At 51.3% G+C, this 21533-nt stretch overlaps 1 protein-coding gene across 1 annotated transcript in view; it reads left to right on the forward strand.

Annotated features, from left to right (window-relative positions):
- The first annotated feature begins 3214 nt into the window (after nt 1-3214).
- GLI2 (GLI family zinc finger 2) overlaps nt 3215-21533 on the forward strand; it is a 257247-nt gene continuing 238928 nt past the window's right edge. Inside the window, exon 1 of the mRNA XM_060625416.3 lies at nt 3215-3659. The gene's annotated coding sequence lies outside the window, so the exon portion shown is untranslated. The remainder of the gene's footprint in view (nt 3660-21533) is intronic.

Raw genomic sequence — 21533 nt, forward strand, 5'->3', positions numbered from 1 at the left:
AGTTACACCATTTCGCATTCCCATACACACCAACAATGCACAAGGGTTCTAATTTCACTGCAACCTCACTGACACTTGCTACTGCCTGTCATCTTGACCCTAATCACTCTAACAGGTGCGAGGTGATAGCTCATCGTGGCTTTGATTTCCATTTCCCTGGTGACGAGTGAAATTGAGCACCTTTTCAGGTACCTGTTGGCCATCTGGATATCTTCTTTGAAGAAATGTCTGTTTAGGTCCTCTGCCCATGTTGACTTGGGTCATTTGTGGTTTTGCTATTGGGTTTCAGGAGTTCCTTATATATTTTGGAAATTAACTCCTTGTCAGATATATCATTGGCAAATATTTTTCTCCCATTCCACAGGATGCCTTTTTCACCCTGTTATTTCCATCGCTGTGCAGAAGCTTTTCAGTGTAACGTGGTTCCACTTCTTATTTTTGCCTTGGTTGTCCATTCCCTCTTCACGCCAGCGCAACCTCATTTTCTCAGGAATGTCTTCCCTGAGCCCTGCACCGCCCCCCATGCTGGCTCAGGTCACCAGGCACAAGCATGGAGCACGTTGCATTTTTTTTCTTTACCCAGTTTCCGATTACATATTTGTTTGTGGTTATTTTTTTAATGTCTATCTATCTTAGAGAGTGCGAGTGGGGGAAAGGGCAGAGAGAGAGGGACTCAGAGGATGCGAAGCAGGCTCCCACGCCGTCAGTGCAAAGGTTGATGGGGGGTCCCAACCCACGATCCGATCCGTGGGGATCATGACCTGAGCTGCAGTCAGATGCTCCACTGACCAAGCCACCCAGGCGCCCCTATTTGTGGTTATTAATGAAATGTTAAGTTCACGCAGGAAAGGTGCTCACCAGTCTTGCTCACTGTGATGTGGGGTCACTTGGCACATCACCTGGCTCACAGAAAGTTGCCGACTGAATGAACCAGGACTTACCCAAGGCCATACGTTTAGTATTAGATCTGAAACCAGAACTCAGTGTCCCAGCGCTCAGATGAAGGCTTTCTCTGCTGTGAACCTTGTTGCTTTTTCCAGCGTCCAAACTTCTGTCTACAGATTAAGGCATGGTGTCTAGAGCCTCTCCTCAAACTGAAAACATTCCACTCTCATCTTTACAGCCACCTCCTTGCCGAAATAAGCCAGGAAAGGTTATGGGAGTGCCTGGATTCCAGCAGGAGTTGAGCTGGTTTGAGAGGAAAAAACAGAGAAAAAGGAAATCTCTCAAAATGTTGACTTGTTTAAACTCCTTCACAAACCTAACAACACAGGGAAACCAACAAACTTATAATGAAGTAATCAGCCGACGAAGCTAATATTCCAGTAACATGAAATGATTCCCCGCATTTCATGGGGGTAGATATGAAAAGGATCATTAAAATATGGCCAAGGCAGGGAGGGAGAGTTTACTTTTTCTGTCTCCTTGGAGTCTGTGTTCCAAAAGCCCAGCAGGAATTTAAACAAATAGCACAGAGGAATGGTGAATCTGATCATATTTAAAGAAAAAGCCCCTTTCAAACTTTGCTTCCCTTTAATAAATACATTGGCTTCTACAAGTTTTGCTTTTTAAAAACTCTGTGGATTTTCTTTCCCATCGGGGAGCCCATTTGCGGAAAAACAAAATCAGAATTGTTCTGCATATTTTTTCCTCTAGGTCAAGAAGAAAGATAAGGGGGAGAGAAGGAAGGTAGGTGGTAGGGAACGGGGACCATACTGTTCCTTCCCTCTTTGATTAAAAGGTGAAAAATAAAGTCAGGGAATGGTCAATGGTATATGGAGAGAGCTACTGACCCAAAGGGAGTGTATCAGTAAAATGGGCTTGTGAAGGTCACACCCCCACAGGGGGTGTGGAATTGTCCCTGCGAGCCTTTGTTTCCCCCTGCATTCCAGACAAGAAGCAACTGCAGGGAAGGAGGCTGAGGGAGAGAGATGCTTCCACCCGTCTCAATTGGGCCAATTTAGTTGAACTAATGGTACAACCCACTGAAATTCACAGATGGTGGCTCTGTGCTCTGACCTCAGACAGGTTACCTAACTCCTCTGTAAGCTCAGTCTTCTCAGCTGTAAAATGGGGAAGTGAACCAATCTCCGACTTTTGTAGGTTAAATAATATAAAGGAGTTGTTACTGGTCAGGAACGATTAATCGTCACCTAGCACATGGTGTTTCACAAACGTTGGGAAAAAACATTAAAAAAAAAAAAAACAATCCCCCAGTGAGGCACTCTTTGGGGGAGAACCGTCAGCAAAGACAGGTTGGTGGCCCCAGAGGACTTAGGGGACGCTTTAGCCAGCGGCTCCCAAGCTCCTCCAAGCGAGGCCGCTCAGTTCTGGGCGATGGTGTGGCTTGAGGGCTTGAGCGAGTCACCCAGTTTGCTTAAGCGAGTTCTTTCACACACACCCCCATATACACTTTGGCCCAAAATTCAGTGAGGTTTTTTTTCTTCCTTCTTCCTCTGTTGTTGTTGGGTTCTGATTACTTCCATCTGGCTGTGGCAGCTAGAGTGGAGTCTCTAAAAAAAAAAAAAAAAAAAAAAAAAACAAAAAACAACCCAAAACAAACAAAACAAACAAAAACCCTCCCTGCAAAACACACATGTACCAAACCTAGAAGTCTTCTCGCCTCTCGCCTGCAGGCGCTGGGAACGCGACTCGTGCGAGCCGCAGCGGGGGGCGCGGGCAGGACCCCAGGCACCTGCGCGCCCTGCCGGCTGGAAGAGGGTCCGCTCGGAGCCGGCCGCCCTCCCCCCTTTGCCTCCAGTCCCCGGCTTCCGCCCCGGCGCCCGGAGGAGCGGGCGCACTGGGAACTGCGACCCGGGCATCTCCCGGCGGAGGGGAAGAGGGCGGTGGGGAGGGCGGGTGATTTCAGAGATTGAAAACAGAGCAGTCCTTGCGCCTCAGCCCCGGAGCTCATCTGACTTGAGTTAGCGACCCCCCCCCCCCCAACCCCGGCGCCTTAAAAAAAGAAAAAAAAAAGTGTTGGAAACTGGCGCGTTCTTTCGTTCCCTGCTCGAACTTTGTTCGTCGGTGTGCTTTCTCTCGAGACTCGGTGCAGGGGAAGAGGATCCTCGGCCGCCCCTCCCCCCACCCCCAGGTTCCCCTGGCCCCGGGTCCCCCGGGTGCCCCCGGGGGCGGGGGCGCGCGGCGCGGGCGGGGGCGCGGCGCCCGGGTGTGCTGCAGCCGTGCGCGCGGGGGCGCTGCGCCGTCCGGGCGGCGCTGATGGATTGCAGGAGTGCCGGAGCTCGCCAGCCGAGGCAGCACGGCTCCGCGGACTTTTTTTCAAACTCCCATCAATGAGACTTCGAGGAGGAGCGGGAGGCGGCGGCGGCGGCGGCGGCGGCGGACGCGCAGGAAGGCGAGGAGGCGCCGGGGGAGCCAGAGGAGCCGGAGGAGCTGAAGCAAGGAACGTGGGCCGCGCGGCGCGCGGGAGCCTAGGGGAGCTCCCGGCTCGCGGGCGGTAGGGGCTGCTGGGCCCCCGCCCGCCTCTCGGTCCCCTCCCCTGCCTGGCCCGCCCCGCCCCGCCCCGGCCGGACTGAGCCCCGGTACACGGCAGCCCGCGGCGGGTCGCCGCGCCAGCCAAGTTGGGATGGGGGCCCGAAGCCACCGCCCGGCGCCCCAGAGGCCACCTGCGTGCTAGAGGCAAACTTTTGTCTCCCTCGGTAAAGTTGCATTGGCCTTCTTTTGCTTGCTTTTCGTTGCGAAGTGCCCCCTACGCCGTCCGAGCCCGGGGCGACTGGGATGCTGCGCCGTCTCGGAGGGTCCTTCGGCCGTGTATCCTCGCCACGGCACAGGGATCGGGGCACCGGGCTTGGGGGGCCGGGGGCTGGCGAGGCGGCGCCGTTTCGGGCTCTGGCCAAGCCGGGCGGGGACGAAAAGGGGGCGGGGGGTCCAGGGCAAGGAACTTGTGGCCGGTGGGCGATTTTGCATCCCCTTTCCTACCTGGGGGAAGAGCCCGTCCTCTCCCGGTGCACAGCCTGGCCGGCCCGCAACCCGTCTTCACCGCGTCTAAGACGCGGGCTGTTTGTGCGGGAGGTGGTGGGTAGCACCGGAGGCTGGGATGCTGCGAAGCTCCGGGAGGTGGACGGTGGGAGCGTGACTTAGGGGAGTGTGCGGTGTGTGGAGGGGCTGCGGCCAGCCACTTGGGAACTTCTGACTGCACTTCTCCGCGCTACCCGTCGCGGAGCCCTGCCTTTCTTTCTTCCTCGCTCCTTCCTCCCGGTCTTCGGGCCCTGTCGCCCCCCTCCCCCTCGGTCAGGCTCTCCTCTCCGGCCTCCCTCCTTGCTTCTCTCCGCCAACTCCTCCTCCTCCCCTGCCCTCCGCCCCTAGAGCCGCTTGACTTCTCGAAGGGATCCGCACGTAATCCCTGGCCCGGTCCTCGGGTCCCCCCACCCCTCACTTTCATCCCCGCCCCCACTCATCGTCTTCCCCCCCCCCACCCCCGAAGGGCCAATCTCTCAACAAGTATATTTGCTGAGGAATTTGAAAAATCCACTACTGCAACTTGATCTGTGTGTGATGGATGGGGAGAGGCGCGTAGAGAGTTGGGCGCCAATCCTATTAAGGGTTTAGAGAGGGGAGCGTTTTTCCCGGACGGGGGCGGAGGGTGGGTAGGGAGGGGAGGAGGAAGGGAGCGTGTGCGTGTGCGAGTGTGAGCGCGCCCGCCGCGTCGGGGAGCTGAAAGTCCACCCTACTCGGCGCCTTTTCAGCCCGGCAGTAATTGCTGTCATTTCCTAGGAAACCCGACTTTTACGGCGCGAGGAGCTTTGGATGGAGCCCGCGCGCTTCACCCTGGGTGACCGACTGCGGACGCGCTTGCGGGCTTCGCTCCCCTCTCCCCCGCCCCCCAAACCCCGCCTGGATGCCTCCCTTAACTCCCCTCCCTTTTGTATAATTTTCATGTGGCTCTCTGGGTAGATCCCTGCTGGAAAAGCGCACCCTTCCCAAGTCCGGTGCCGGGCCCTGGGGGGGTGGGGGGGGGGGTGTTTCCTGCGCCGCTCTGCCCTCCCACCCGGGCATCCCGCTGGGTGCACGGCCTCTGGCGCGGGCTTTGCAGCCCGGTGGCCGCGGCGGAGTCCTGGGCCCCCGCCCCGCCGCCCTCGCCGGGCGTGTGAAGGTTTAATCCCGACAGCTTCAGATAAAGGGAGCAGTTGTAAAACGCTCATATGCTGTTTGCAGACGAGGCTCTGGGGGATGTTGGAGAATTTGAAAGTAAACGTTTCCCTCGCAAGCGGCATAAAATAGTGTTTAAACAAATATTGTATTGGCATGCTCAGGGGGCCCAGTGCCAAAAAGTAAAGTAAATAAACTGTGAAATCCAAAATATACAGCGGTGGAAAGCGGAGGAGTGAGCAGGCTAGTCGCAAGTCCCCCTGATGAGATCTGTTCTGGCCACTTCACCTCCGGGCCCCCTCCCCGCCCATTTCCTTACCTTGGCTGGGAGTTTCCTTCCCTCCGCTTCCTAGTGTCTGAGGGCAGGCCTCCCTGGGCCTGGGAGCGACTTTGCAGTTGCACCCACCCGAGGGAATTCTTTGTGTGGCTACTTGGGCTGGTCTTCCCCAGGGGAGGGGAGGGCACCCTGGCCACGCTTGGCTGCTTTTAATTTTGACTTTCTTCGTTTGGGCTTTTCCCAGCTTCTGGTCTGCCCTGGGGCTGTTCTAGAATGTGGACTCTAGAACTTGCAGATGTGTGCCCTGCAGGCTTCCCTCCCGTGGGCCTCTGGCCACACTTTTCCTCTCCTTCCTTCATCTTTCTTGCTTCCGTTTTCCTAGACTTGCCTGCTTCTCCCTCCCATGGCTGAGGGTTACTAGAAATTGTGGAAATGTTCTCTCCCCGACTTAGATTCCATTCGAACCCAGACACAAGGAAAGTTGTCACTTGTCTAAGAGTTTCAAAGTTAGTTACTGTTTCGTATTACTGAAGTTTGGTTTTGTATTTTCCTTCTGCTCTGAGAAACCCGCCGACTTTGGGAGGTGATTTAGTGGTTCTATGGGGATCTACCCTGATGCAGGAAGAGTCCCAGGTAGGTGAGGAGCCCACCTGCCCACGAGATCGCCCTCGGGTGAACTGTCTGGCCCTTGCTCTGGCATCTGAGAGACCAGTGAGAGCAGTCTGTTTTCCAAGTCAGCGAGCGGGTGAGGCTGAGAGGGAGAACCACCGCCCCCCAAAGCCGGGCCAGGCTCCCGAGGAACAGGGTGGGACCGTTAGAGATGTTTTTATCCTCCGTGGGAATTGTTTTGAGGGGGAGTTTGCGGGGTCCAGACTCCTTCAGCAGAACCTCCCAAGGCTGTGGGGGGAACCTCTACAGCTCGCACTGACCCTGGCCGTGGCCTTGGAGGGAACTCTGGACTGGGCCCCACCTTGAAGTGTGTGTGGAATTAGGTGAGGCCCTTCTGGAGTGCCACTCCACTTTCTCGGGGGTGCTCCAGGCCTTGTGGGGAGAGCATCGGACAGAGGAGATCCTTTGAGTTGCCTGGACAGAAGAGGGGGCCACAGGGCTGCCGGTCAGCGGCTCACTGCCTGGCCGTGGGGGTCTTGGAGGCTGTGTACTGTAGCTGGCTTGTTTGCACTGCCGACTGAAAAATACACAAATACTTCATGCTTTTTGTACTCCCACAAGTGCCCTGTACACAGTGCGGCCCATAGGGCTGGATTAGCAAGCCAGGAGATTCAGCAGGCAGGCAGGCAAAATTGGATATTTGTCTAATAAACACCCTTCTCCCATCAGGGCCTCCCTCGGCCACCCCGGGGCGGGGGGGGGGGGGACTTCATCCCACAGATGCCAGCAATTCCCTTTAAATGAGACCAGGAGGTTGTCGTGTGCACTCTGAAAGCCTGTGTGACCCCTACACACCCTGCGGGCTTGTTAACGCTCAGAAAGGAGCCCTACATCCTTGTGAACACTACGGGTAGGGCTGCTTGCTTTTTCTTGGGAAAGTGTGTGTTCATCAGGGCTTGTGTTCATCTGAAGGACGCTCACTCATGACGCTGGCTTGAGAGAGGTAGAGCAAACCAGTCTTCCTTCTTCAGGCCCCGGTGTTGGGGGGTGGGGGTGGGGTTTCTACCTGTGCCAGAGCCCGGTCCTTGGTGCAGGAGCAATGGCCAGGCCAGGTGGACCCTGTCGCTGTGGACGGCCACAGCTGTTCCCGCTGGGCCAGGGTCCTTTGAAAGGGAACCCCAGGGAAGCCGTCCCCCCCCCCCCCCCACACCGCCCCTTTCTTCTTTTCAGTAAGTGTCAGAGGCAGGGACGAATGAAACACGTGAAGAATGCCAAAGAGAGAAACTATTCTCAGATTCCAGAAAATTCAGAGGCGGAATAGGTGACTATACGCACTACCAGAATATGCAGCAGTCTAAAGACCTCGGGGAGGAAAGCGACCCTGTAATTGTTTCCTGAGGCTTGTTTCAAAGACCCAAAGGGAAGGGGACACTGGTGTTTGGTAGTGTCCTTTGGTAAAGAGTAACAGCTTTGTGGTTTTTGAATAAACACACGACACCAGACTCAATATTACTTTTTCTCCAAAATTAATTTGGGTGTTTGCTGTGGAATATAAAAGATTTTTAAAAACAAATCATAGGTCATTGTTTTTAGATTCTGAGGGTGACAGAAGCACCTTTCACCTACAAAACGATGGTTAAAACCCTGAGAAAATGCACCAATGAGAACAGCATGCTTTCTTCGCTTTTAATGTCTTATTTTTCCCAATTTCTTCACCAACAAAAGCATCCTCAGTAATCCTGGTTGTGTTCTGATCCTGGTTTCTTAAAAAACATGCAAACGGGGGAAAATAAGTCATTGAAGGTGTGACCAAAGAGTACCTATTAAACCATTTTTGAGATTTTTATTTAAATTGTATAAGTTAATGTGGTTTTGTGTGTTTGCATGTGTGTTGCTAAAAAAAAAAAACAAAACAGGTTGCTGGGAAGTGTGTTTTAACTGTGAGTGCCCGGTTTCATGCATTAGCATAAGAAAAAAGTTTTAGTGCATTTACTATTGTCTTGAATGAAGAGTTTCAGCAAAGGGAAGGAAAGCCGCGAAAGGGTGATGGTCCATTGAGATTCTCCAGCAGCCCCCAGCTCGTCATCTGCTGCTGAAATCTGTGATAGGATATCACTTTTATCTCGCTTTTCCATTCTCTGGCCTTTTTCACACGTTCACTTTTGTCAGGGTTTATTGATTATGTTTTCTTCTCTGCAAATCTGTGGAAAATTTAATGAACCAAAAACAGCAGTGAAATAAAGGGGACTTTTTATTCATTAGCACGGGATTGATTTCCCCCCTTGGGCCGAGGGCCCCTGGCCTCCCGCGAGTGGGGGGTGGGGAGGGGCGGGTAGGAGGGCGGACAGCGCTGCTGCAGGCCGAGGCGGGGCCTCTCCCCAGGCCTGTGGCCTCACCGATGACCGGCACTGGTGAGCCTGGGACTCCGGTCGCAACTGAGCGTTCAAAGCCAGCACAGGATGGCTCTTTCCGGTCAGCCCGAGTCTATCACGCCGTAGACCCCAGCCTCCCCTCCAGGATCCTGGCTCAGGGGGCTTTGGGCAGGGAGCGGGTGGAGATGGGTATTTGTACTCCCCAACCTTACAAACCAGTTGAGAGCCCGCCTAGGCCTTCCCGGGGACACAGTTAAGTATCTCTCTTCCTCCAGCCCGGCTCGGAAACCTGTAATTAAGCAAAGCCCCTGGTGTGATTACACTTTGCTGACTCCGCTGGGTTTGGAGCCGCTTCTCTCTACGAAATAGGGTGAACTCTTGCTCTTTGCAGAGGCTTCCCTGGTAGCCTGTGGTACACTTCTATGGCACGTCTGTCTGTCTGTCTCTCCCTCCCCTCCTCTCCTTTCTCCCGTCCTCCCTCTCCTCTTTGTCTCCTTTCTGTCTTCCTCTCCCCCCCTCCTTTTTACTCCCTCCTCCGCCCCCTCTGTCTCTCCTTTAATGTCTCTCTTACCCCATTTCCTCTTTCACGGCTTTATTTTTCCCTCTCCTTTCTCCCTCTCCCAACTCTCTTTGTTTCTCTCTCCCTCTCTTTTCTCTCCTGTCTCCCTTCCCATCTTTTCCCTTCTCTCTCTGCTTTCCCCTCCCATCTCCCCCTCCCCCCACCCCGTCCCCGCCCCTCCACTTGCCGCCCCGAGGCGGGCTGGCCCGGGAGGCGGCGTGCCCAGCCCGTGAGGACCGTGCCTGCGGCCGGGGGACGTTCGGTGCCCCGAGTGCCCGCGCGCCGGCCGCGCCGCCTTCCTCCCACCTGCCCGCCGGCCTGGTTTGCGGCGCCCGAACAATGGCCACATTGTCCAGCCGGCGCACCGGCCGCCTCCGGCGAGTGGCGGCAGGCCGGACCGTGCTCGTGGCGAGTCGGGAAGAAAGCCAGCGGGCCAGGTCCCACTGGGCCCGCGCCGCCACCGCCGCCTTTGTCGCCGGGCGAGCTCCCCGGAGTGCGCGGGCCCGCTGTCCCCGCACCTGGGAAGGGCGCCTTTTCCCAAAGCTGGGGCCCAGGCTGAATCTCCCTCCCGCTCCCGATGGACTCGCCCCCCCCATCCCCCCTTCCTGGGGAAGGGAGCTCGAGGTCAGCTCAGTTTGCAGAGTGGGTTGAGAGCATTTCACCAGAGCCAGCAGACATGTTCCCAAACTTTTGGTGGCGTCAGAAACTTTTTCTGCAAGGCATCTGCGAGACTGACTACAGCCAGGGAGGCCTCCTGTTGCCCGGTCCCCACCCCAAAGGCTGGAAAAGAGTGGTGGTCTCTCGGCATCGTCCGCACCCCTCCCCCACCCCCACCCCCATTCGTCTTGACCTGTAGGGATTCAAGACCTCTTAGCTCAGAAAAAGAAAGATCTTTGAATGCTGAGGATGTTAAAAGAGCATCGGTCCCCGGGTCCAAGCAGATGCTTAGCAATGCTTCTTTGTGCGGTGGACAATGCAATAAGTCAGCCCGACTTTTGAGCCACATTTATAAGGAACTGTAAGGGCCGCTCAAGTACACTTGTGCTAAGTTGAATTGATTGAAATTTAATGGCGGTTAGTGGCGATGAATGGTAATGATTTTCCAGCGTATCTTTGGCATACTTGACATTAATAACCGGAGACTGTGTGTGTATGCGCACCAAGCGCCTGCCACACACGTGAGGCGGTAGCATTATTCATTTTCTGAGATGCCAGTCCTTCGCCTCCTTCCTCTGCTCAGATCCTTTTCCTCCTCACCATAATTCAGTTGTTCAGATGATTTAAAAAAAAAAAAAAAAAAGGGAAAAGATGGAAAGAGAAAAATCTTTCTCCGTTGAGCATGTACATCATGTCAACATAATTTTGAGCTCATGATTTTTTTCAATTCCTACATAAATCAGCTTCTAATATACAGAATGTGATGAATTTGTTTTAGCTGCCATCATGAATTAATGTTATGCAAATAGAAGCTTTGCAGGTGAAATGATTTACTAAATAATTTCAACTTCTAATATTTAAGCTCATTCATTATGTTGAGAGTTAAAAACAAAAAAAAAAAAAAACAAAAAACAAAAAAAAACCAAGTCCATATTTTTAAACCTGAGATGGGGAGATTAGTATTTGAGTATTTGCAGTATAGGCAGACCTTGATGGCCGGAAAATAGCTCTTAATTTGTTGAGTCTTTCTTTGAGAGTCTACAATTCACCAAGCAGGTGCTTAAAAAGAAGGGGATGGAAGTCTTACCAAGTTTCAGCTGAGGGAGGACACGAATGCGTTTAAATAATTCCAACGTGACTATCAAGGTAACATACCCCCGGGGATTGAACTAGTTTTGCTTTGGGACCGAAGAGCTTCCGTTTTGAACTGCTCTTGAAGGAAGAATATGACTGAGCCCGGTGGAGAGGGGTGAGGGCCTTTGATGTCCCCTGCCCCGTCTTTGTCATTTGCTAGTTAAGACCGTTTTTTAAAAAAAATTATTATTGAAATCTACATGAACATACAATGTTATACTGGTTTCAGGTGCACACAGTACAGTGATCTGACAATTCTATACTGGTTAAGACCATCGTAAGACCAAGTCGTTGACACCTGCCTAGAAAGGTGGCAGCCGTATAGAAAGTTGGACAGAGGAAGAGAACTGCTGATGGCACCCCCTTCCCCCCATAACTGCTAGGAACCCTTTCTTATATACCTCGTCTTTCAGTCTGTTTTCCTCTGGAAAGAGTTGAGGAAGGGAGTTTGCATGATGGATGAGCGCGTATGAAGAAAAATAGCTGGAACCCTTGAGGTTACCCTCGGGGAGAGGGAGACCAGTCATTCAAGAGCTGGCTGACCCTGTGCGGGTTGCTTTTTGCCTGTGTGGAAGGCAGGCCTTGGCAAAGGTGAGCTCAGATCCTTTGGCTTCAGAACCTTGGGAGCCGCCGCACCTCGTCTCTCGCCACCCACCCCTAAGAATCAGAGAGCAGGCAGGGTGGGAGGACCCGAGTTTGGAGAAAGCGTGGGGTCTCCCGCCACTGCTTGGGCTTCCGGGGAGCAGGTTATGCAATGCTGCTCAAGGAATACGCCCCACCTTCCCACCAGTCACTCTCCCTAGCCCACTGTAGTGCTCGGGCACCTCTGGGATGTGGTCATGTCATGACCATGGATGGGGGTGGACTTGGGACATTGGTGTGTGTTGGGGGCAGGGGCAGCACAGGGCCTGTGGTGGCCTTTTCAAGTTTTCTTGAAGGCTATGGACAAGTTGAAGGAAGGCTGACACATAAATATGTCTTGGATCTCTGGAGATAAAGGTAGACTTTTGACTTTACTTCTCCAAAAATTGAGGTCATTGTGGTCCGATGACAGGTTGAAGGCACATCACTCAGACATTTCCGCAGACAGCTGTGGGTTGTACTGTGGTGATACATTATGTGTCCGGGCTGTGACAGCGTATTTAGGGCCGGCCCTCACTGTCTGCTGAGATCAAGGTGAGGGGACGTCTGTGATGTCCCCGGACTGAGTGTGTGCATGTGTTACCTTGCTTGTGTAGGGAAAGGAGAAATCAGACTCCAGGGTTGCACAGCCGGGAATTTTCCGGTTTGAATGTAATTCAGATGTTTTCATCCATAGAAAGTGCATATAATATAGTTCGTTTACTCACTTACCTGATATAGTGTGTTAAGTTACTCTTCCTGTTACGTGTGAATGTGGGGTGTGTGACGTGTATGTGTATATGTATTTATTCTGAAATACATATATATCAGTAAGTCTCTTAACTATCAGATCCCTATAAGAATTAGATTTTTTTTTCTTCTTCTAAGATGCACTTAGCACAAAAAAGAGAAATAGTGTAAGAGAACGATGTCAGAACAGGAGATGAGTTATAGAGGCAAATCTGAGAATAAGGCCTCAGGCATCTCGAAGTGGAGTTCTTGGGACTCCTGAATCAGGTTCAGGTGAGCAGTTTGTTAAATATGCAGATTTTCAGGCCCCAGGAAGTACATACTGAATGAGACAGAATTCCTGTGGAGTGACGTTCTGAGATCTGCATTTTATCAAGGATCTTTAGGGTGGGGTGATGCAGATTAGTGTTTTCTTCCTGTGATGTTCCCCAGTTCCTTTGTGACTTTTGCAATAAGAAAGGGGTAAGCATTCGCATCTGTAAGGCTTGATGGACAACCCAGGATGGGTCCCAGCAGATGGTAAGACTTAGCTGCCTGGCCCAGCTATTGCTGGACTGGAGGTTGGGGCAAGCTGGCCAAGAATTGAGCTGTTCTGAGAAGTGGACTTTAGGGCAGAGGCTCTCTTTCATGGAACTGTGAAAGGTTTTTTCACTGTGAAAGGCAGCTTTCAGGCCCCACGAGAAACCAGAGTGTAGTGAGCTTATCGAGTGTGTAGTTATGGCCTGAGGGTCCCTAGGATGGCTCCTGTTGTTTTTTGTTTTTGTTTTTGTTTTTGTTTTTTATCCTGTGTAGGTAACCTCGTGTGCATCATGACAGCTGTCTCAGTGCTCATGACTGAAGTGGCCAGAAGTTGGACCCACTTTGGGGCCGGTTCAGTTTCACAGCTTGAGCAGGCATTTTGCAATTTCCATTCACACTGAGGTTCGGCTGAAGGGCCTACCTTGTGGGTGTTCTTATGGTTTCCGAAGAAGGGGAGGAAAGAGATAGCCTGGCAGGAGCGTGGGTGCAGAGAGGAGCCAGTGTCAGCTGCCCTGCCCACGCTGTGACGGCCTGAGGCCTGGGAGCCAGTGGAAGGGGCCTGCCCTGAGGGGAGGATGGGCCGTGGAATGGTCCTCCACCCGTGAGGTCAGCCTGCGGCCCTAGTGCGCAATGCTGCCTGGCATCCTACCCCCCGTCACAGTGCCCCCTGCCCGTACCCTGGCCCTGGCGTCAGCCTATTTCAAGAACGTCCTGTCTCACTGTGCCTTGAGTCTTCTTCAGAGTAAGAAGGCAAAACAAGCCTGGAAGGAGTCTGAGTGTGGGCCAGCTGAACATCAGGACAGGCACGGTGTCTCTCTGGCCCTTGCTTCTCAACTCAGAGTGGGAGTCCTGACCTGCCTTGCTGGTGTGTGTTAGTAGTAAATGAGGCTCTGAGTGGGAGCCCAGCATGGCCCTCGCTCAAGGTCAAGGTCCCGAGAATGTTGGCCTTTCCTGTCACTAAATCCCTGCTGGCCTGGGACACTTGGGCTCTTACATACATGCCTCTGACTCTGACGGCCTGCACCAGCTTTCGGGGGTTTTGTGATTTGTAGTGTCCTGCAGTGTAGACCGTGTTAGCTTTATGTTGATACTTCAAGTGCACCTGGGCAAAGGACTTCGAGAGAACAGGAAACAAGAAGACTTTCACACGTGTCAACTTGGGACTTGTGGACTCCTGCTGGTCTGTTTGTGCACTTGGTTTGGATGGAGGCCGTTTGGAGGCATTTGGCGGGTCTGAAGGTGCGGTATTATTTTCTGTCCACATTTGCTCAGCTCCTCTGCTTGGTCTACACTCCTGGGGGCAGACTGTGAGGCAGAGCGAGGGCACACCGCTTCATGGCTCCCCTGGCCCTGGGAGCCCTGTGGGAAGTGGGGCGTGGACTGCTGGTGTCCCCATCTCCTCCGGGTCTCTGCGGCGCGCCACCCGGGTGCCGTGCCGAATCCTTCTCCAGATCCAGCCCTCAGGCCCAGGCCCCTCGGGCCCCCGGCGCTCTCTGGCCAGCTGCTTTACCAGGAAAGGCTGCGACCCCACCCTCTAGTGTGGTACTTCTTCATTGCCATCCTCTTCCATCTTCAAGGAGCCCACCTTGGATGGGTAGTCGGTGGCAGGCAGAAAAGCCAGAGGCAGCACAAGGCTGATGGCTTGGAAGCCTTGGTTTGCCGAGTTTGAGGGTCCTGATAGCCTCCCCACCCTGTACCCCTACTACCCACCTGTGGTATGAGTCCTGCTCCTGCTTTCGCTGATTTCAGCTGTGAGAGCCAAGCTTCTAGACCAGTGTCCGGTCATAGGCATCTACTAGCCAAGCCTCACGGAGCTGGCTGCCTGAGTGAGCACCCAAGCGGCCCAGCCAGTAGTCCAGACAGGCAGACAGACAGACAGAGCAGCGCACAGGACAGGCCTGGGTCTCACCCACTGCCCAGCCCAGCCCAGCCCGCTCTGTGGGGACCTCAGGTTTCCCCAGTGGCCTAGGCCCTGTGGGTCCCTTTTCTGTATCTGTTTCCTTGAGTTTCCCTTTATTTAGGTTTAAGATCCTTTTTGCATCTCTAGGGGCTCTCTGTATTCAAGGCGTGGGCTTTGATTTAGCACTTGAGGTTTCAAGCGGAGCCTTCTCTTCTGATAGAAAACTATTAGAAACAACAACAACAAAGTAGTTTCCCCACAAGATCTTAAAACTAAGGCATACTTTTTAAAAAGTTGTGAAATAAGGAACATCATAAAGAGGAAATTTTGTTAAATATCCTTCCAGTCTCTTTCTATTGTTTTTTATTTATTTATTTTAAGTTTATTTATTTACTTTGGGAGAGAGAGAGAGAGGAGAGGGGGATGGGCAGAGAGAGGGAGAGAGACAGAATCCCAAGCAGGTTCTGCACTGTAAGCGCAGAGCCCTGTGTGGGGCTCGATCTCATGAACCTATGAGATCATGACCTGAACTGAAATCAAGAGTCGGATGCTTAACTGACTGAGCCCTCCCAGTGTGAAATATTTTTGCTCTGTATTTTCTGACAAAATTGAAATTACATTATATATAGTTATGTGACTCTTGATTCACTCAGCATTTTATCATGGACATTTTCCCATGTTTATTAATGAATAACTTCTAGTTATGTGGGGTTTGTTGGCTACAGGATGTTCTTTTGTCTGACTCTGTCATATTTTCACTTTGCTCTCTTTACGTGGTTGGACATATAGATTGTTTCTAGTTTTAGTTATGATAGAAAATGCTGGAATAGATGTCCTCGTATGTACGTGTTTACCTGAAATTCTGAACGTTACATTAGAATAGATCCTGCAAAGTGGTCTAACTTGGCCAAAGTGTTTGGACAGCTATGAAGCCCTCATTAGGTCTTACTGGGTTTCCAGTGGTATCTCCCTAGCTTTTGGGGAGAGATCGAAGATTCTGGCTTGAGGTTTTTAGGAGAACTGTGTACAAATCAATGTAAAGCCATCATTGGGTGCCTTCTGTATGGCTAGAAGCATGCAAGTCACTTGCAGACCATGATCTCATTTTGTAGATAGGTAAACTGAGTCTGGCCACTGGGAGGCAGAGTCCTGAGCAGAGGGAGAGTTACTCTCCTGGAATTGGCTTCTGAGCGCTGCCCTGGGAACAGCTGGGCCACAGCACTGTTTCTCAGCTAGGACGCTTTGTTCCCCAGGAGTCATTTGTCAATATCCGGAGACATTTTTGGTTGTCACAGACTGGGGGCTGGTGGTGGTGTGTCTGTTAGTGGCATCTAGCGAGTAGATGCTTAACATCTTGTAAGGCACAGGGCAGCCCTGGCAACAAATTATCCAACCCCAAATGTTACCAGCGCGAAACCCTGGATAGACGTCACCTGCTAAAGCATAAAGCAAGCAGCGGTGCCTTTTCACATCTCATTCTCACACCAGGCTGGAAATCTTCAACCTTCTTTTCTGCGCCTTGGATTTCAAAACGGTGTGGCGGTCGCCATCAAGAGGAATTCCTTGAGCAATCCATCAGTCAATCAGCCAGCACTTGCTGGAACATCTGTTCTGTGCCTTACGCTTATTAAGCTCGCGGCCGTAAGCGCACACCTTGCTAACTTGGTTAAGAGCCGCTGGCCTCTGAAATCCCAGCAGGTTTCTCAAATGTGCATCTTCTCCTGGTTCTTTCCATGCCTAGCAGGGGGGCTACTTTAGGAAAGTCATGAATTGGCCAGTGTGACCTCCGAAGACAGCTACAGAGGAAGGTTGCCAGGAGCAGGGACTGCCCTCACCTGCTGTCTGGAAGAAACTGGATGTGTCTGTTTTCCCGGCCCCAGGCTGGGAAGTTTCCCACTTCACAATGTATTCTGTACCAGGCTCTTCCTGGCAGCTACTAGTCAGGGATGCAGAGTCCTGGGTCAGAATAGTGGAAAAGCCTGGGTGGGTGGGTGGTGGGGGGGCTTTTGGCAGTGGTTCATTTGTTTAACCAAACACTTGTGCCTAAGCAGTCCAGGAAGGCCTTCTTCCAGGAGAGGGCCCAAGCTGGGTCTCCGGGATGGGGACTTTACCATGGAGAGGCAGGGGAAGGAACAGCAGTCCAGGCAGAATGACTCGGGCATATGATGTGTGGCGTTTCTGGAACCTGCAGGGGGTCACTGTTACTTGGAGGATGAAGTGGGGAGGGGCTCTGGCAGTCTGCAGAGGGGCTCTTTAGGAGAGCCTGGGGATGCTTTGAAGGGGTGGCTTGGTGATGATAAGTAAGGATGGCCCTTGTTGTTAACTTCAGGTCATGAGACATAAGCACACAGGAACCCAGGTTCTTTGGGGGGCTAGAATATTTGGGTGGCAGAGTGATTCTCCACCTCTTAGGTTTGGGCTGATTCAGTTCTCCAGGTTTTTGTTTGTTTGTTTGTTTGTTTGTTTGCCCAGGTAAGCTAGGCACAGCAGTGGAAAAGAGGGAACTCCCAGCAAATATGCACGTACCTCTTCTCATGCTGGTAACCTTTGCCCATTTGGAGGCAAGAGCTTTGCCTTTTCCTGACCTACTCCCTGAAGATAATGCCCCTTACAGGGTCACCTCTTGCTGACCCTCATGGCTGGTGGAAAAAAAAAAAAAAGGGAAGATGAATCTGGTTCTTAGAATACTCTTCACCATGATCCTCAGGACCACTTTCAGTGATTTAAGGGTAGCAATGGTTATCCATCGATCCATCCATCTGTCCATCCTCCCTCCATCACCCATCCATCCTCCCCCTCATCCATCCATCTTTCCATCCTCCCTTGCTCATCCACCCATCCGTCCATCCATCTCTCCATCCTCCCTCCATCATCCATTCATTCATCCATCCATCCTCCCTCCATCATCCATCCATCCCTCTGTCCATCCTCCCTCCATCATCCATCCATCCATCCATCCATCCATCCCTCTGTCCATCCTCCCTCCATCATCCATCCATCCGTCCATCTGTCCATCCTCCCTCCATCATCCACCCATCCATCTGTCCATCCATCCATCCATCCATCCATCCGTCTGTCCATCCTCCCTCCATCATCTATCCATCCATCTATCCATCCATCCATCTCTGCATCCTCCCTCCATCATCCATCCATCTGTCCATCCATCCATCCATCCATCCATCTCTCCATCCTCCCTCCATCATCCACCCATCCATCCGTTCATCCATCCATCCATCCATCCATCCATCTGTCCATCCTCCTTCCATCCTCCCTCCCTCCATCCATCCATCCATCCATCTCTCCATCCTCCCTCCATCATCCACCCATCCATCTGTCCATCCATCCACCCATCCATCTGTCCATCCTCCCTCCATCATCCATCCATCTGTCCATCTATCCATCCATCCATCCATCCATCTCTCCATCCTCCCTCCATCATCCACCCATCCATCCGTTCATCTATCCATCCATCCATCCATCCATCCATCCATCCATCCTCCTTCTATCCTCCCTCCATCCATCTATCCATCCATCCATCTCTCCATCCTCCCTCTATCATCCATCCATCCATCCGTCCATCCTCCCTTCCCCATCCATCCATCCATCCATCCATCCATCCATCCATCTTCAATTCATCCTCTGTCTTTCCTTCATCCATTGTTATCCATCATTCATCATCCACCCATTAGTCAATGGATTTTAAAGGTCTTTGCTGTTGGCCCTTGGTGTATTTCTCCTCTCCTATCCATGAAGCCAATAACTCAAGGGTCACCTCCTTCATGGAGTCTTTCCTGCCTCAGACCTAGACTCCCACTTGTCCCTGGAGTTTCCCTTGCTTGTCTTGCAATTTTCTGTTTATTGGTGCTTAGGAAATGTTTGTTGATAAATGAATTCTGAGAGATTTTTTCAGTGGGAGAAAATGGCATTTGTCCAGTGTCCTCTGACACCTCTCCTAAGAAATAAAAGTCAACTGAGCAGTCTCGAGATTGGTGGCCTTGCTTTGAGAGAGTAAGAGCAATAGTTATAAAATGATTAGTTTGTAATATAGCAGAGTTGTATTTTTATATAATTTAAACATGTATTACAGTTCTTTTGGGCTCCATACATAATTTCTGTGTCGTTCAGTGCCTGCAATCACAGTGTCTCTATTCCAGTGATTAGAGAGGGTTGCATTTGGGATTTGTAGACTCACTGATGGTCACTTCACTGATTTACTTGAGTAAGGAAGCAGCCCTTGACCTTAGCGCTGCCGTGGGAGATGCTCTTGTCTTTAAACGCTCTTACACACTCTCAGGATGGAAGGGCCTTAGAGACCACGCATTGCTTGAGCCCTGCCACCACTAGGTGTGGGACAGGCACTCGAGCCATGCCAGGAAGGACATCTGTGTGGGAGGAATTATTTGCATTTTACAGATGCTATGAAGGCTTTCCGGTTTCATTGGAGCTGCCTAAGTTCCTAAAGGTAGAACAGTCAGGGTCACGGCTGTCCTCTCCATCCCAGGGTTGGTTTCTCGTCCACAGGGGGGCTCTGCCATATCCTCTGGGAGGAAAGCAGGGCACAGCCTTTGTCTCGCCAGAGACTCCCTCTGCCTGGGAGGCAGGCTGGACAGCTGGGAGTGTGGCCCTGCTGTCAGTCCCAGCCTGTTTGGTCCATCTCCCACTTCTACAGGAGCTCTGTCCACTTGCTGTCCCTTCTGTGGCCCCTAGCTCTCTGAGGGAGGACTGTTGAGTGTTTTCCCCAGGCTAGTTCTTTCCCAGGCTGGCCCCACCCCCTTGTAAGGGGCAAATTTGGACCCTCCGTGTTTCACATGATTCAGCTTGGCATCTGTTTGGCACCCTGGCTCCTGAAGGGACTGTCCAGATAGCTGTGGCATGGCCATTGGGAAGGGACAGGCATATTAGCCCTTTGTTTGGAAGGTTCAGTGGAGCTGGGGGTTCAGATCAGGCACAGGAGACAGACTGTTCATCCCATCTCTTAGCCTCTGTTTTCTCAAATGTAAAGTAAAGACAACTGTGGACCCATCTCCATGGGGTATCCTGAGGATAAAGGCGTTCCTATGTGGCACGTCCCTGGTACATAGTAATAAGTCTTGATTATTATTAACAAGGCACCATATATTTGACAGCTACATCATGTAGCGACTCATTTAGGCTCCAGTCAACCCCACTCCTGATTCCCTCTTAGCACGTGCTGCTGGTTTCAGCCATAGCTTCCATGCTTCTGGGTCTTACTGAAAGACATCTTGGTGGGGGCAGACCCTGTGCTTACCAGAACCTGGTCACTGGGCAGGCAAGAGATCAGTTTGTTAGCAGGTAGAATTTCTAAGAAGTGCCTGGTTTTGTCCTGTCTCAGACCAATGAGGCACCTACCGGACCTTACCTTTAGGCTGCCAGTGGCTACCCTGGGCCTGAGGGTGGCTGTGAAGTCCCCTCTGCCCTGCCATGCTCTGGAGAGGCCTTTGCAAAGTGCGTCTCCCAGCAGATTCCTCCAGAAGTCAGGACGGTGACCATGCCCTCCAACCTGTGGACTTGTTCGGGTGTAGATGGTTGCCAGGCAGAGAAGAGACACGAGCTTCACAGGGTGGGTGGCTGCAAGGCTCCCACGGAGTAGCTCCCTATGGTTGCTCAGGGTCTTATGCTGTGGACAGGACAGCTGTGAGGCTCCCTTGCCTAAAATTGTCTTGTCCCTATTCTCACCTCGACCTAGGGATCATGATGGCCCAAATATTGAAACAACAAATTTGCTTTCTTGGATTAAAAGGAAATTTTTTTTTTTGTCTACTTAAGTCTAGTCTTCGTTTCTCTGTTAATATTTATTACTCCCTCCCCAACCCTCAATATTTTACAGATTCAAGATTGCATCCTGTAATTTTCACTTAATGTTTTTTGGTAAGAATTTGCTGTAAGCTTTGTCAAAATGTGTTTGTTGTTGATTTTTCTATTTTGGACATAAAGCTTATTTTTTTTCATGATCATAACTAATTCTTCTAAAAACACCTTTATATATAAGTGCTCTAAGATTATTAGTATAGATAACTTTCTCTTTTTAAAAAACAAGAACGTATAATTTGTAAACTAGTTGAGAAAGAAGATGTAAAAAGAAGAAAGTACAAGCCATCATGACCTGAGGCTTCCATTCTTCATGCTCTTTGTGGGGACCTCCCCTTAACCCACAGTCCCTTCTAGGCCTTTCTATGTATGTTTACTAGTATTTTCTACACTCATTGGATCACATCGCACATATTGTTTTGTAATTTACTTTTGTGGATTACCACCACATTTGCGTGTATGTTTTCCTGCAGATGTAAATCTTTGACTGTAACTGATCACGTTCTTTGTATCAATTTCCAGAGGTAGAATTCCCAATCAAAGGTGAGGTCATGTTTAGACTTTGCTCATATTTCTAGGCAAGTGGTTAACAAAAAAAAGTAACTGCCCCCAGGGGAGGGCAGCTCCTGAAGCTTGTTTTTCTGTTTTTTTGTTTTTGTTTTTGTTTTTTTGCCTCTGATACAAACTTAATACAAATAAAGAAGGTTAATGGGGCGCCTGGGTGGCTCAGTCGGTTAAGCATCTGACTTCCCCTCAGATTATGATCTCACGGTTCATGAGTTCGAGACCCACATCGGGCTATGTGCTGACAGCTCAGAGCCTGGAGCCTGCTTCATTCAGATCTTGTGTTTCCGTCTCTCTCTGCCCCTCCCTCGCTTGCATTCTCTCTCTCTCTCTCTCTCTCTCTCTCTCTCTCTCTCTCTCAAAAATAAATAAACGTTAAAAAAAATTTTTAAAAAAGCAAATAAAGAAAGTAAATACTCAGAAATGGATACTGTAGAGTGAGAGGTTCCCCCTCGAGATAACTACCAGTTGTGGGTATGCGTGTGTTTTTTAGCATTTCTCAACTGACAGACCAACATTCAATTGTCATTATTTAATTTTTACACAAACGGGACCATGTTACCAATAGTGTTCAGCAAATTGATTTCTTCATGCTCACTTAGCAATATGTCTTGGTGTTCTTTCCACATCTGT

The sequence above is a fragment of the Panthera onca genome, chromosome C1, assembly GCF_046562875.1.
Source record: "Panthera onca isolate mPanOnc1 chromosome C1, mPanOnc1 haplotype 2, whole genome shotgun sequence".
NCBI classification, from domain to species: domain Eukaryota; kingdom Metazoa; phylum Chordata; class Mammalia; order Carnivora; family Felidae; genus Panthera; species Panthera onca.